Raw genomic sequence first — 9,976 nt, 5'->3', positions numbered from 1 at the left:
CCAAAAAAAATAAAAAATAAAAAAATTCGGTTTAGTTGTTTCTTGCTGTCAATAGTCAATGTCAATCCATCATTTTTGGAATTGGGAGAGAAAGAAGAAGACAATCCAAACTTTGCTTGTGGATTTGAGAAAATGATTTGTAAATAAAAAATTTATATAGAAAATATATTTAGAATGATATATTAATATTATTTTTAAATTTATAAAGTACAAAAAATATATTTGGAAAGATGTATTAATATTGTATTATTTTTGAATTTGCAAATAAAAGATTTGTACATAAAATATATTCAAAATGATGTATCAATATTAATTTTAAATTTTATCAGAACAAAAGTAAGTGTTTAAATTGAAAATAAAAGAATCACAAACAAAAAACATTATCATTTATGATATTTTATTTATAAAAATAAATAAATAGAATTTAATAAAAGAGGGCTTTGAGAACTCCAATTTTTCTGTCACGTTTTAAAAAAAATATAATTAAAAAGCAGTTGCTTTGGTGGATTTAATTTTCTTATTTTTAACACCATTTAACTTTAAAATGAAAATTTCCCAAGACTAGTTATACATACAAAATTAAATAATGTAAAATAGAATAAATGAATATGTACGTATATAAATACACTAGTGTATGCCCGTGCCTAAAGGCACGGTGCAAATAATGATGAGATCAAAATGTAATTAAATATAAAATTATTGGGTTAAAAGGTAATTTATCCCATTTGTTGCTAAAAATTTGAAGTCAAAATATGAATGAAGGTCTGGTTAGTTTTGAAAAGATTTTTTATTAAAAAAGTTTGAAAATATTTTTGGTTGTATATTTTGAAAATAAATATTTCCCAATCAACTATTTAAACTACGGCAAGTAACGCAATCATAAACATTTCATTTTTATTAAAAAAACTTTATGACTCTAAAGTATAAACTTCATATCAATGCAAACATCTAAAAGTAAAAGCACCCTTGCTATGCAAGTTAATAAAAAATTATAAAGACAAAACAAAACATACAAACCAAGGTATTGTACATTTGTTAACACTCCATAATTCAAAAAAAATTACACCAAACAATGCACACCAGCCAGTATTTTGCAATTCAAAAAAAAAAAAAAACAAATTAAAATTAAATACTAACCAACGCACACCAGCTATTGCTCTGCAATCTAAGAAAATTAAAATTGAAATGCACACCAACCAGTGCTCTGCAATCTAAAAAAATTAATTTAAATACCAAGCAATGTACACTTGCTGGTGCTACTGCTGCAAATCACATTGTAATAGTTCTTTGCAAATTATAAACCTAAAACTACGTGAGAAAAATCTAGGAAAAATGTACTCCCAACACAACCTGACATCAACCAAAAACCTACAAATATTGTGAAAACTTTCAGATATAACTAATTAAGTTGAGAAACAACTAATATACCTAGGCAGTTCAATATAAAGCTAGACATTGAGTCATTGAGCAATTAACAATATTTTTTGATTAATACTAAATCACTTGTACATTTTTTGAGCAATACTAAATCACTTGTACATCCATGAAAATACTAAATCATTTGTACATCCATGAAAAATATTAAATCACTTGTACAAAAAATAACAACCTTACAAAAAGTAGCAACCATACATAGCAATCAAATGTTTTTTTTCTAAATCACTTGTACATCTTTTGAGAATTTAAAACGAATAGCAAAAAGTCAACTCGTCTCTCCACTTTTTGAAATAAAACCATTGATAGCAAAATCGATAATAAAATCTAAAAATTAATAGGAAAATTGCAAATTAATAGTAAAACTTATCAACTTTAATAATTTAAGTGATAAAGTTTCCCATGATTTTGCAATTTTTTTTGGTCTTACCACTAATTTGCAATTTTTCCTAAATTAATTCCAGTAATTAAGTGTCACGGATAGAAAATACTTAATGAGTTACAATCTTTTTTGCATTTATATTTGTCTATAATCTTTTTTGACTTCTAGAAACAAAACTTAATCTAGACATTGAACAAATTTTTTCCCCAACTTCTATCACCTTTTCTGTGTTCATAGGTGTTTCATTATGTTTGTTATTAATAACCATCATTGACAAGTTCTTTGCTTCCTCAATTGTGTGTTCAATAGATGGAACAAATTCATTGAACACCACATTATTCCTTTGTATCCAAATGGCCCAGAGAATTGCTATAGATTGGATGATAATGTCATCATCCTTTACTTGTTCCATCCATTCTTTGAACCATTGAAAGAAAGCCACCGGTGTTCCACTACTAAAATCAAGCCCCAGCGTTGATCCTCTCCACACCCTTTGTGCCAGTGACAATAAAAAAACACATATTCTAATGTCTCATCACTATGATTACACCTAGCACATCGAAGATTTACAGAAACTCCTCTCTTTTTTAAGATCCCTGGATTAAGATCCCTGAATTAAGAAAACTAAGCACAAATTCAACAACTGACGGACCCACTTTCCCGCAAAAATATTGATAAAAACCCGGTATAAACCCATCGGGTCCCAGCGCCTTAAGTTTACCCATTTGAAAAACCACCTTCTTAATTTCATCCAGTGAAAAAGGCTATTCTAACATGTGAATATGTTGCGCATTTAACATACAATGAACAACATTTAAAATATTAAAATGGTTAGGGAAAAAACCTGTGTCCGAAGAACTCCCATTCGGCCCTTTGTTTGTGAAAAAAGCTTTTGAAAATGTAGTATGAAAGTTCTCTGAATGGCCTGTGGTTCTGTAACAACATGATCTTCTTCATCTTTAAGAAAAGAAATATGATTTCTAATTCTCCTCCAAGGAGCCATTTGATGAAAAAAATCTGTTATTTCTATCTCCAAGCTTCATCCACATTTGTTTCGATCGCTGTGCCCAATACAATTCCTGTTTCTCCAAAAGGCCATCCAATTGTTGTCTCAACTCTATCTCTTTGTCAGGCTGCCCAGATTGATGAAGAAAAGATTGAACGCGTTGTAACTGACTTTGAGTATCATCTATTTCTCCTTGAATACTTCGAAATGATAAAGAATGCCAATTCTTCAAGTGTCTCATCAAAACCTCTTGTCCCTAAATTATTGAGCCTCCGTTTGGGAAGTGGGTTGGCTTTTTGGCTTTTTGGCTTTTTTGGCTATTTTAGCCTGGGCTTAAAAGCTTGGTTTGGGAAGGGCTTTTTGGTTTTTTTGAGTTTTTTTGTGAGAGAAGAATGTAATGATTATGGATTGGATGTGATGTTTTGTTTGTTATGGCTAAAATAGCCTATTTTGTCTTTTGTGGCTAAAATAGCCAAAAAAGCCCAAGAACCAACTTGCCAAACAGAGGCTGAGAATCGATTATACCCCTGTGCAGACCACCTTCACACCTTCTTGACAATCTGCTGTGTGGTCTCCTCCCTTAACCATGTTGCTTCAAATCTATTCCACTTCGGACCTTTTAAATTACTTCAATCGGTATCAAGCAATAGAGGGCTATGATCCGAACGTTGAATTGGTAAAGTAATTAGTGAACATCACTTAAAAGCTTCCACCAAACTCAAGGAAGCTAAAGCCCTATTCAACCGTTCATACACTGCAGCTGAATTCCACCGATTGTTGCAGCAGGTATACCGAACTCCTTTACTTGGCAGATCCACCATTTGGTTTCTGAAAATCAAATTATCAAACTCCTTAGCTCCCTGAATGGGTCAACTTGACAGACTTAATTTTTCCGCACGATTGAAGTCCCCTATAATAATAAATGGATGCTGGAACCTATTGATTTGGCTTTCCACTTGACACCACACCACTCCTCTTCTTGAAACTGATGGATGGCCATACAAAAAAGCAATGAACCAAACTACTCTAATATCATCTTGAATCTGCAAAGCAATTATATTCGCAGACCTATAAGTTGGCAATACTTCCACTGCATCATTTCACCACACCCATAATCATCCTGCACGACCATTGCTATCTGACCCACAACTATGTCTGAACCCCATCACATACCCAATTTTGCTGGCTTGTTGAACCGATTTCTTTGTTTACACCAAGAATTTTCGGGTCAATTGGTTTGCTACTTGAAAAACCCATAATTGATACTTGATATTATGAGCAGATAACTGAACAGAACACAACATCACTTGGGCATTTATATTTGTCTATAATCTTTTTTGACTTCTAGAAACAAAACTTAATCTAGACATTGAACAAAGACAGACAGATTCAACAAATTGAAGGTTACTACAATGAACAGCCACCATGACACCAAATCCCTAATGCTGTGTTATTGTTCATTTTCCATCTAGATTCCATTTAGTTGTTATCAAAAGGGTAAGGGAAAAAAAATTCAAATCTCAAGTTTTTACATCATCTAGGACCCGAGGAAACAAACAAAAAAACCTAACTGACCCAAATAAAATTTGTTCTTATTATTTATCCCAATAAAAAAAAAAGGGCGACTTTGTTCTTCATTTGGAAACCAAAACAATGTCGAACGATACAGGTTAGTATTGTAAATTCGTCCTTCAAAGTTTCTTCTTTTTCCAAAAAGAGGGAAAACTAAATTTGAAAATGTGCCAACGTTTCAGAATCAGCTACAATGTGAAGATCTCAAAAATTGTTAAATAATTCTCAACAATGATCTATGCAATGTCATAACAAAAAAAAAAAAAATCCTAATCTAGACAAAAATTTCAACTTTGAATACAAAACCAAACCAATCATTAGAAAATAGAGGGGGGGAGAAGGTACTTGAGAGCCATTTTTCGATAAGCGCTTTTGATTTCCTGATCTGTGGAGTTCCTTGAGACGCCGAGAACTTCATAGGGGTCTCGACGAAGCTGCTTCGCCACATCGTGTTTCTCCGATTTCGATCTGTGAGCCAAAAAATATTTTCAAACAATATTTTCAAACAATATTTTGTATGCATGTCAAACAATCATAGAAACTAATTAAAGATCAAACAATATTTTCAAAGATCTTGAATTCTTGATCTCTTTCTCTCTCTGTTTTTTCTCTCCCCTTGAAAAGCTTTTATATATATTCTTGTGAATACAGTAAAATGTTTTCTGATATTGTTTTCTGATATTCTTTTATATATATTCTTGTAAAACATGTTCCCAAAATGTTTTCTGATAATAAAATCTGAAACTAACCACATTTCCTTGTACCACATTGTTATCCCAAATTAACATTTGAAATTAACCACAACACCAAAACCAAGAATACTATACACAACTCAAAAACATTAATTTAACCATTATAGACCTTAATTCCATTACAAAAAAAGATTGTGAGCAATTCCCCTTTACTGAAATCATCAGAACACAGCCTTAATAATTACTGACCAACATTACACTATAGTTTGAGGAGACAGAAAACAAAGTAGAAAAAATGGCTTACCACTGCTTGATTGCGTATTTTGCATCAAACCCAGAAAGCGATGAGTGAAAAGGAAGAAGCCAAAATATGATAGGGAGGAACACAGAGAGGCTGAAAATCAGAATGAAGACGCATTTGAGATTGAATTCTTGGCCGATTCTAGAAAGACCCACCGAACATCTCTGGCAGAGGATCGTTGAAGCAATAAATCTCCGAGACAGAGAAAGAATCTGTGGATAAAAAAAAAAAAAACAAAAACAAAAACCTGGGGAGACGGGGAGAGGCAGAGATCGGGCGGATGGGGAGAGGCAGCGAGCTGGAGGGTGGGGGGAGAGGAGGAAAGGCAGAGATCGGGTGAGGGAGAAGGGGAGAGGCAGCGAGTGGTAGGGTTTAATATATATAATATGTAACTGTTTCAATCCCAAAAGATTCTGTATATTGTTGTTCTCAGTGCTTATCCATATATGGAGCTCTATCTTGTTGTTCAGAAATAGAGAAGAGAAAAAGATGAAATGGGGAAGGAGACGTGGGTAGGTGGGAGAGGGCAGAGAAGGTTTGAGCGGGAATCAAATTGATCTGCACCCTTAATATATTTTTAGGATTGATCTCAGCCATTGGATCAAAATGTATCTCACATACATTTTAAGACATTTTCAAAATCCCTCTTGTCTTATTATATAGATAGCAATCAAAACAAAAGAAATAAAACAATTAATCAAAGTACCATAATGTTTGTACAGGATCTTTTTCTACAGGATCATTTTCAGATAACTTTATTTTTTTAACACAAATAAAATAAAATAAAATAAATACAGAAGTGAATAGTTGAAAACAAACATTAAGGGTTGAAAGTGAAACCACCTTCTTCTTCACTTATGAGGTACCATTATGCATAATCATCTAATTAAAAGTATAAAGCAGGTTTAAACTGCTTCAAGCATAAAGTAAGTTTATGCCATCGCTCATTACTCCAAGATGACTAACTAATAACATAGATAGTCTATTGAATTAATGTAGTTCCAAAACCAAATATTTGAAGAAAAATCAAAACGGCCAATTGGCTTAAAACTGACTTTTGTTACTCTAGACCTCTTTACTGTTTTTTTTTTTTTTACAAATTCTTTATAAACCTCATTGACCCAATCTCAGCATTGTTTAACTGGCAAAGCTAAAAGCATAATTTGTTTTATTTTTTATCAGAACTTACAATCCTCACTCTGAAAGTAAAATAAAAAAAGAGAGGAAAAGAAGAAAAAAAAAGAAAGAAAGAAAGAAAGAAAGAAAGAAAGAGAAGGGAAAGAATAGGCTTGGTTCCTGTAAAAAATAACATACGATTTTCACCCAATGAAACAAAAATATATTGAGTTAAGAGTCACAGGAGTAAAGGGAAGAAGAAGAAAAAAATTGACTCTAACCCATCCAATCAAAAATTTAATTTATTATAACCACATTTTTTTGTCACATATATTTTAAAATGAATATACAATTGTGCCTACAGTGTCTAAGTCTTAAAATTAAAATTTTAATTGATTATAAGCACTGGTAGAGTTATAGGGTGTGAAAAAAGTAATAGGCAAAGTTATTCTATTGAATCAATATAATCTAAATTTCTCTTCCACCCCCAAAATCACCTATCAAGAAGAAAAATTCCAATAAAAAGAAACTTAATAAATAAACTTCTAAAATTGTGAAGAAAAAAAAAGGCTAACTTGTTAAATGGGCCGTTGTGCCATTGCTCTCCATTTCTTAAAACATTCACTAATAGACCCACACAACACTTCCATTCATTGTCTAACTTGAATTTTTCAAGTCTAATCAAAACAAACGAAAACATCTTGTTTTTGAAAATCAATAAAATCAAACATAAAGGCATTCTAAACAATGCTAATTTTTAAAATTACAGTAAAAAATATCACAATGATTATCAACAAAATAGTATGAAATTCAAAAATTAAAATAGAAGACCCAAATTATTAGCATAAAAAAAATCAAACACTCGCTCTTCTTGGTTCTTGCTTCTCTACCATCTCTACATCTAGCTAATAATCCAAAAGATAGCCAACATATAAAATGAAGCCTAGCTAGTAAAAATTTAAGATTCTTAATTTTCACAACATGTATAATGAAGCCAAGTTAAACAATAGATAAGCAACAAATTATTGACAAATTACCTAATCAACCATTGTAGCAAACAAAGCCATAACTTTTTATGAGCTAATCAAACACACCTTCAAGCCAAGGCATATGTACCTGAAACAAAAGGAAGAATAAAAAATATAACCAAGCAAGCTCCATTATCCATTATCTAAAATCAACTCCGTAAAAATTGCCCACTGTTTATTATTAAAAATAAGATCCAACTCCCATTGATTGATTCACCAATTTGAATGTACCTATATTTTTGTTAAGCTTACCAAATATCCAAGGCATGTATCATTTACTATTTGGGGGGAATGTAGAAAATAAACTATGATGGATTCAGTCACTATTTGTGTGTGTGTGTGGGGGGGGGGGGGGGACGTAGAATAAACTATAAGATAACTTTGATCAATTAGGAAATTCACATTACCAGCACTAAGTGCATTCAAGCATGGTTAATCAAACTCTCTGCAGGAAAGGTTGTTTAGTCATTTACTTGGCTTGATAGATTCACTCACTATTTGAACAACAAAAAAGTATAATTATATAAGAAAGTAAACTATTTTAATTGAGGCATTTTACAGTACATCCAAAATTTGACCATCAAAAACAACCACCACAACTTTCTAGCAAAATTTGCAATTAGTTACCTGACCAAAGGTAATGTTGAAGAAGAAAACCAACAATTCTATAGCAAAATTGAATTTATAGGTGTTAGAAAAGTGAATCTAAAAGGTATAGAATTTAGAAAAGTGAATCTAAAAGGTTCAGCTAAATGCAAGTAAAGAAATGATGTCTATTCCTAACAAAGAAAAAATATATACAACATCATTGTAACTTAAGCCTAAACTTAGAAAACCCACATAGAAAAATTGCAAAAAAATAACAGAAAACAGACCCAGAATAATAATATTGGTAGTTGGATGATTCCCATTATCCAAAAGCAAGTTAAAAAATTATTGGGATGATTCCCATTTCTCCACAAAATCAAACCGAAAACAAAAATATGAGAGAAGATACCATTGAAACATAATAGGAAGGCCCATTTGTTGCATAAAATTATATGATAGTGATTCTCCTCATCTTTGTTGCATAACACACCACAAATATGAAGGCCCATTTGGGAACATTATTGTTTGTTGCCTCTATATATCATGTTTGGATTGAAAGAAACTCCAGAATTTTTTGGAGGAATGAATAGGCATGATTGTAACCTATAGGAATTTCTTTTAAGGTTCTGTTTGTCTTTATTGCTTTGATTAGATGGTTTCTACTCGTGTTCTTGTCTTGATTGCTTTTAAGGTTCTTTGAGACTGTTGTTTCTTTGTTTGCTATGGGGTATGCCTTGTTTTGTTGTTTTTGTGCAATAAAACTTATAAAAGTAATTTACCAAATAAAACTAATCCATTGTAACTAAGTTTTACCTTGTTGAAGTAAAATTTGTAAAAAATTTAATTGACTATTCTCAGAAACTCCACAATGATTCTCAGAAATCCTATAGAGTTCAGCAAGCCAATAGATAGCTTTAAGTAATGCAGGGAAAAAAATGACTGACCTCATAAAAATCAACAAAAAAATGTGTGAAAACCCTGCCATAAACCACACCTGCAAGGGGAAAAAGCTAATCATTAAATAGAATTACATCTAGAAAGTCTATTTTTCTAAAAATAGAAAGGAAACAATAGACAAATAAAGTAGAAAATGTAGTTTTAATCGAAGGATATAGCGAATGAATTCTTTTACAAAATTGGATCACTAAATTGGACCATGAAAAATAAATTGAACTATCAGAGGCACTGCAAACTTGATGCCCTCAAGCAGCTTTTTTCATGTTATTCTGTGGAGTCCCGAGCTAGTGTACATACTTTGTGAACCAAATTTTCGATATTATGTAAGTTCCATCTACCTATCCATATGCATCAGGTTAAAAACAGAAAACAGATAGTATAAAAGAAAAATATCAAATATTAAGAATAAACAACATGCATGTCCAAGTAAGAATAAACACTCAAAAATGTTCTCTGTGGCTGAACAAAGAAACATTCTTCTTATTTCCAATAATTCTCTGTGTAAGAATAAACACTGCAGAACATTCTTCTTATTTCCAATAATTCCTACTAAATCAATATGAGAGAAGATACCAAGAATGGGTTTCGAACATTTTGGTAACAACCATTCAATAGAGTAACTTAATACAATGGTTGCACAAAATTAAAGTAAAGTAAAGTGCACCCAAAATTAACAAAACCCATTAAAGTACACCCAAAATTAAAGAAAAACAATACTCAAGAAAAAAAAAAAAAAGAAAAATATGATCCCTGTGGCTGAACAAAGAAAAAATTAGGAGTTGATGAATATTAGATGAATTCATATGATCTTTTTTTTTTCATGCACTTTTGCTGATATTGACAACCTTATGAATAATAATAAAATGTAAGAGGACAAAAAATAAGGCTTAAAAAAAAAAA

General features: G+C 31.5%; 1 long non-coding RNA gene across 1 annotated transcript; it reads right to left on the bottom strand.

Moving 5' to 3' along the window:
* Window positions 1-3,950: 3,950 nt before the first annotated feature.
* LOC145803304 (uncharacterized) lies at window positions 3,951-9,115 on the bottom strand. Its single transcript, XR_014345414.1, has 3 exons — window positions 9,064-9,115; window positions 7,541-7,619; window positions 3,951-4,862 (listed from the first exon to the last, which is right to left on the bottom strand). It is a non-coding gene; the product is annotated as an uncharacterized LOC145803304 (long non-coding RNA).
* Between the last annotated feature and the right edge of the window lie 861 nt (window positions 9,116-9,976).

This window comes from Camellia sinensis, chromosome 11 (assembly GCF_055761805.1).
Source record: "Camellia sinensis isolate YWXY chromosome 11, ASM5576180v1, whole genome shotgun sequence".
Classification (NCBI taxonomy): Eukaryota; Viridiplantae; Streptophyta; class Magnoliopsida; order Ericales; family Theaceae; genus Camellia; species Camellia sinensis.
Note: the sequence above shows the minus strand (reverse complement) of the source record. Positions and strands in the feature narration are given on the sequence as shown.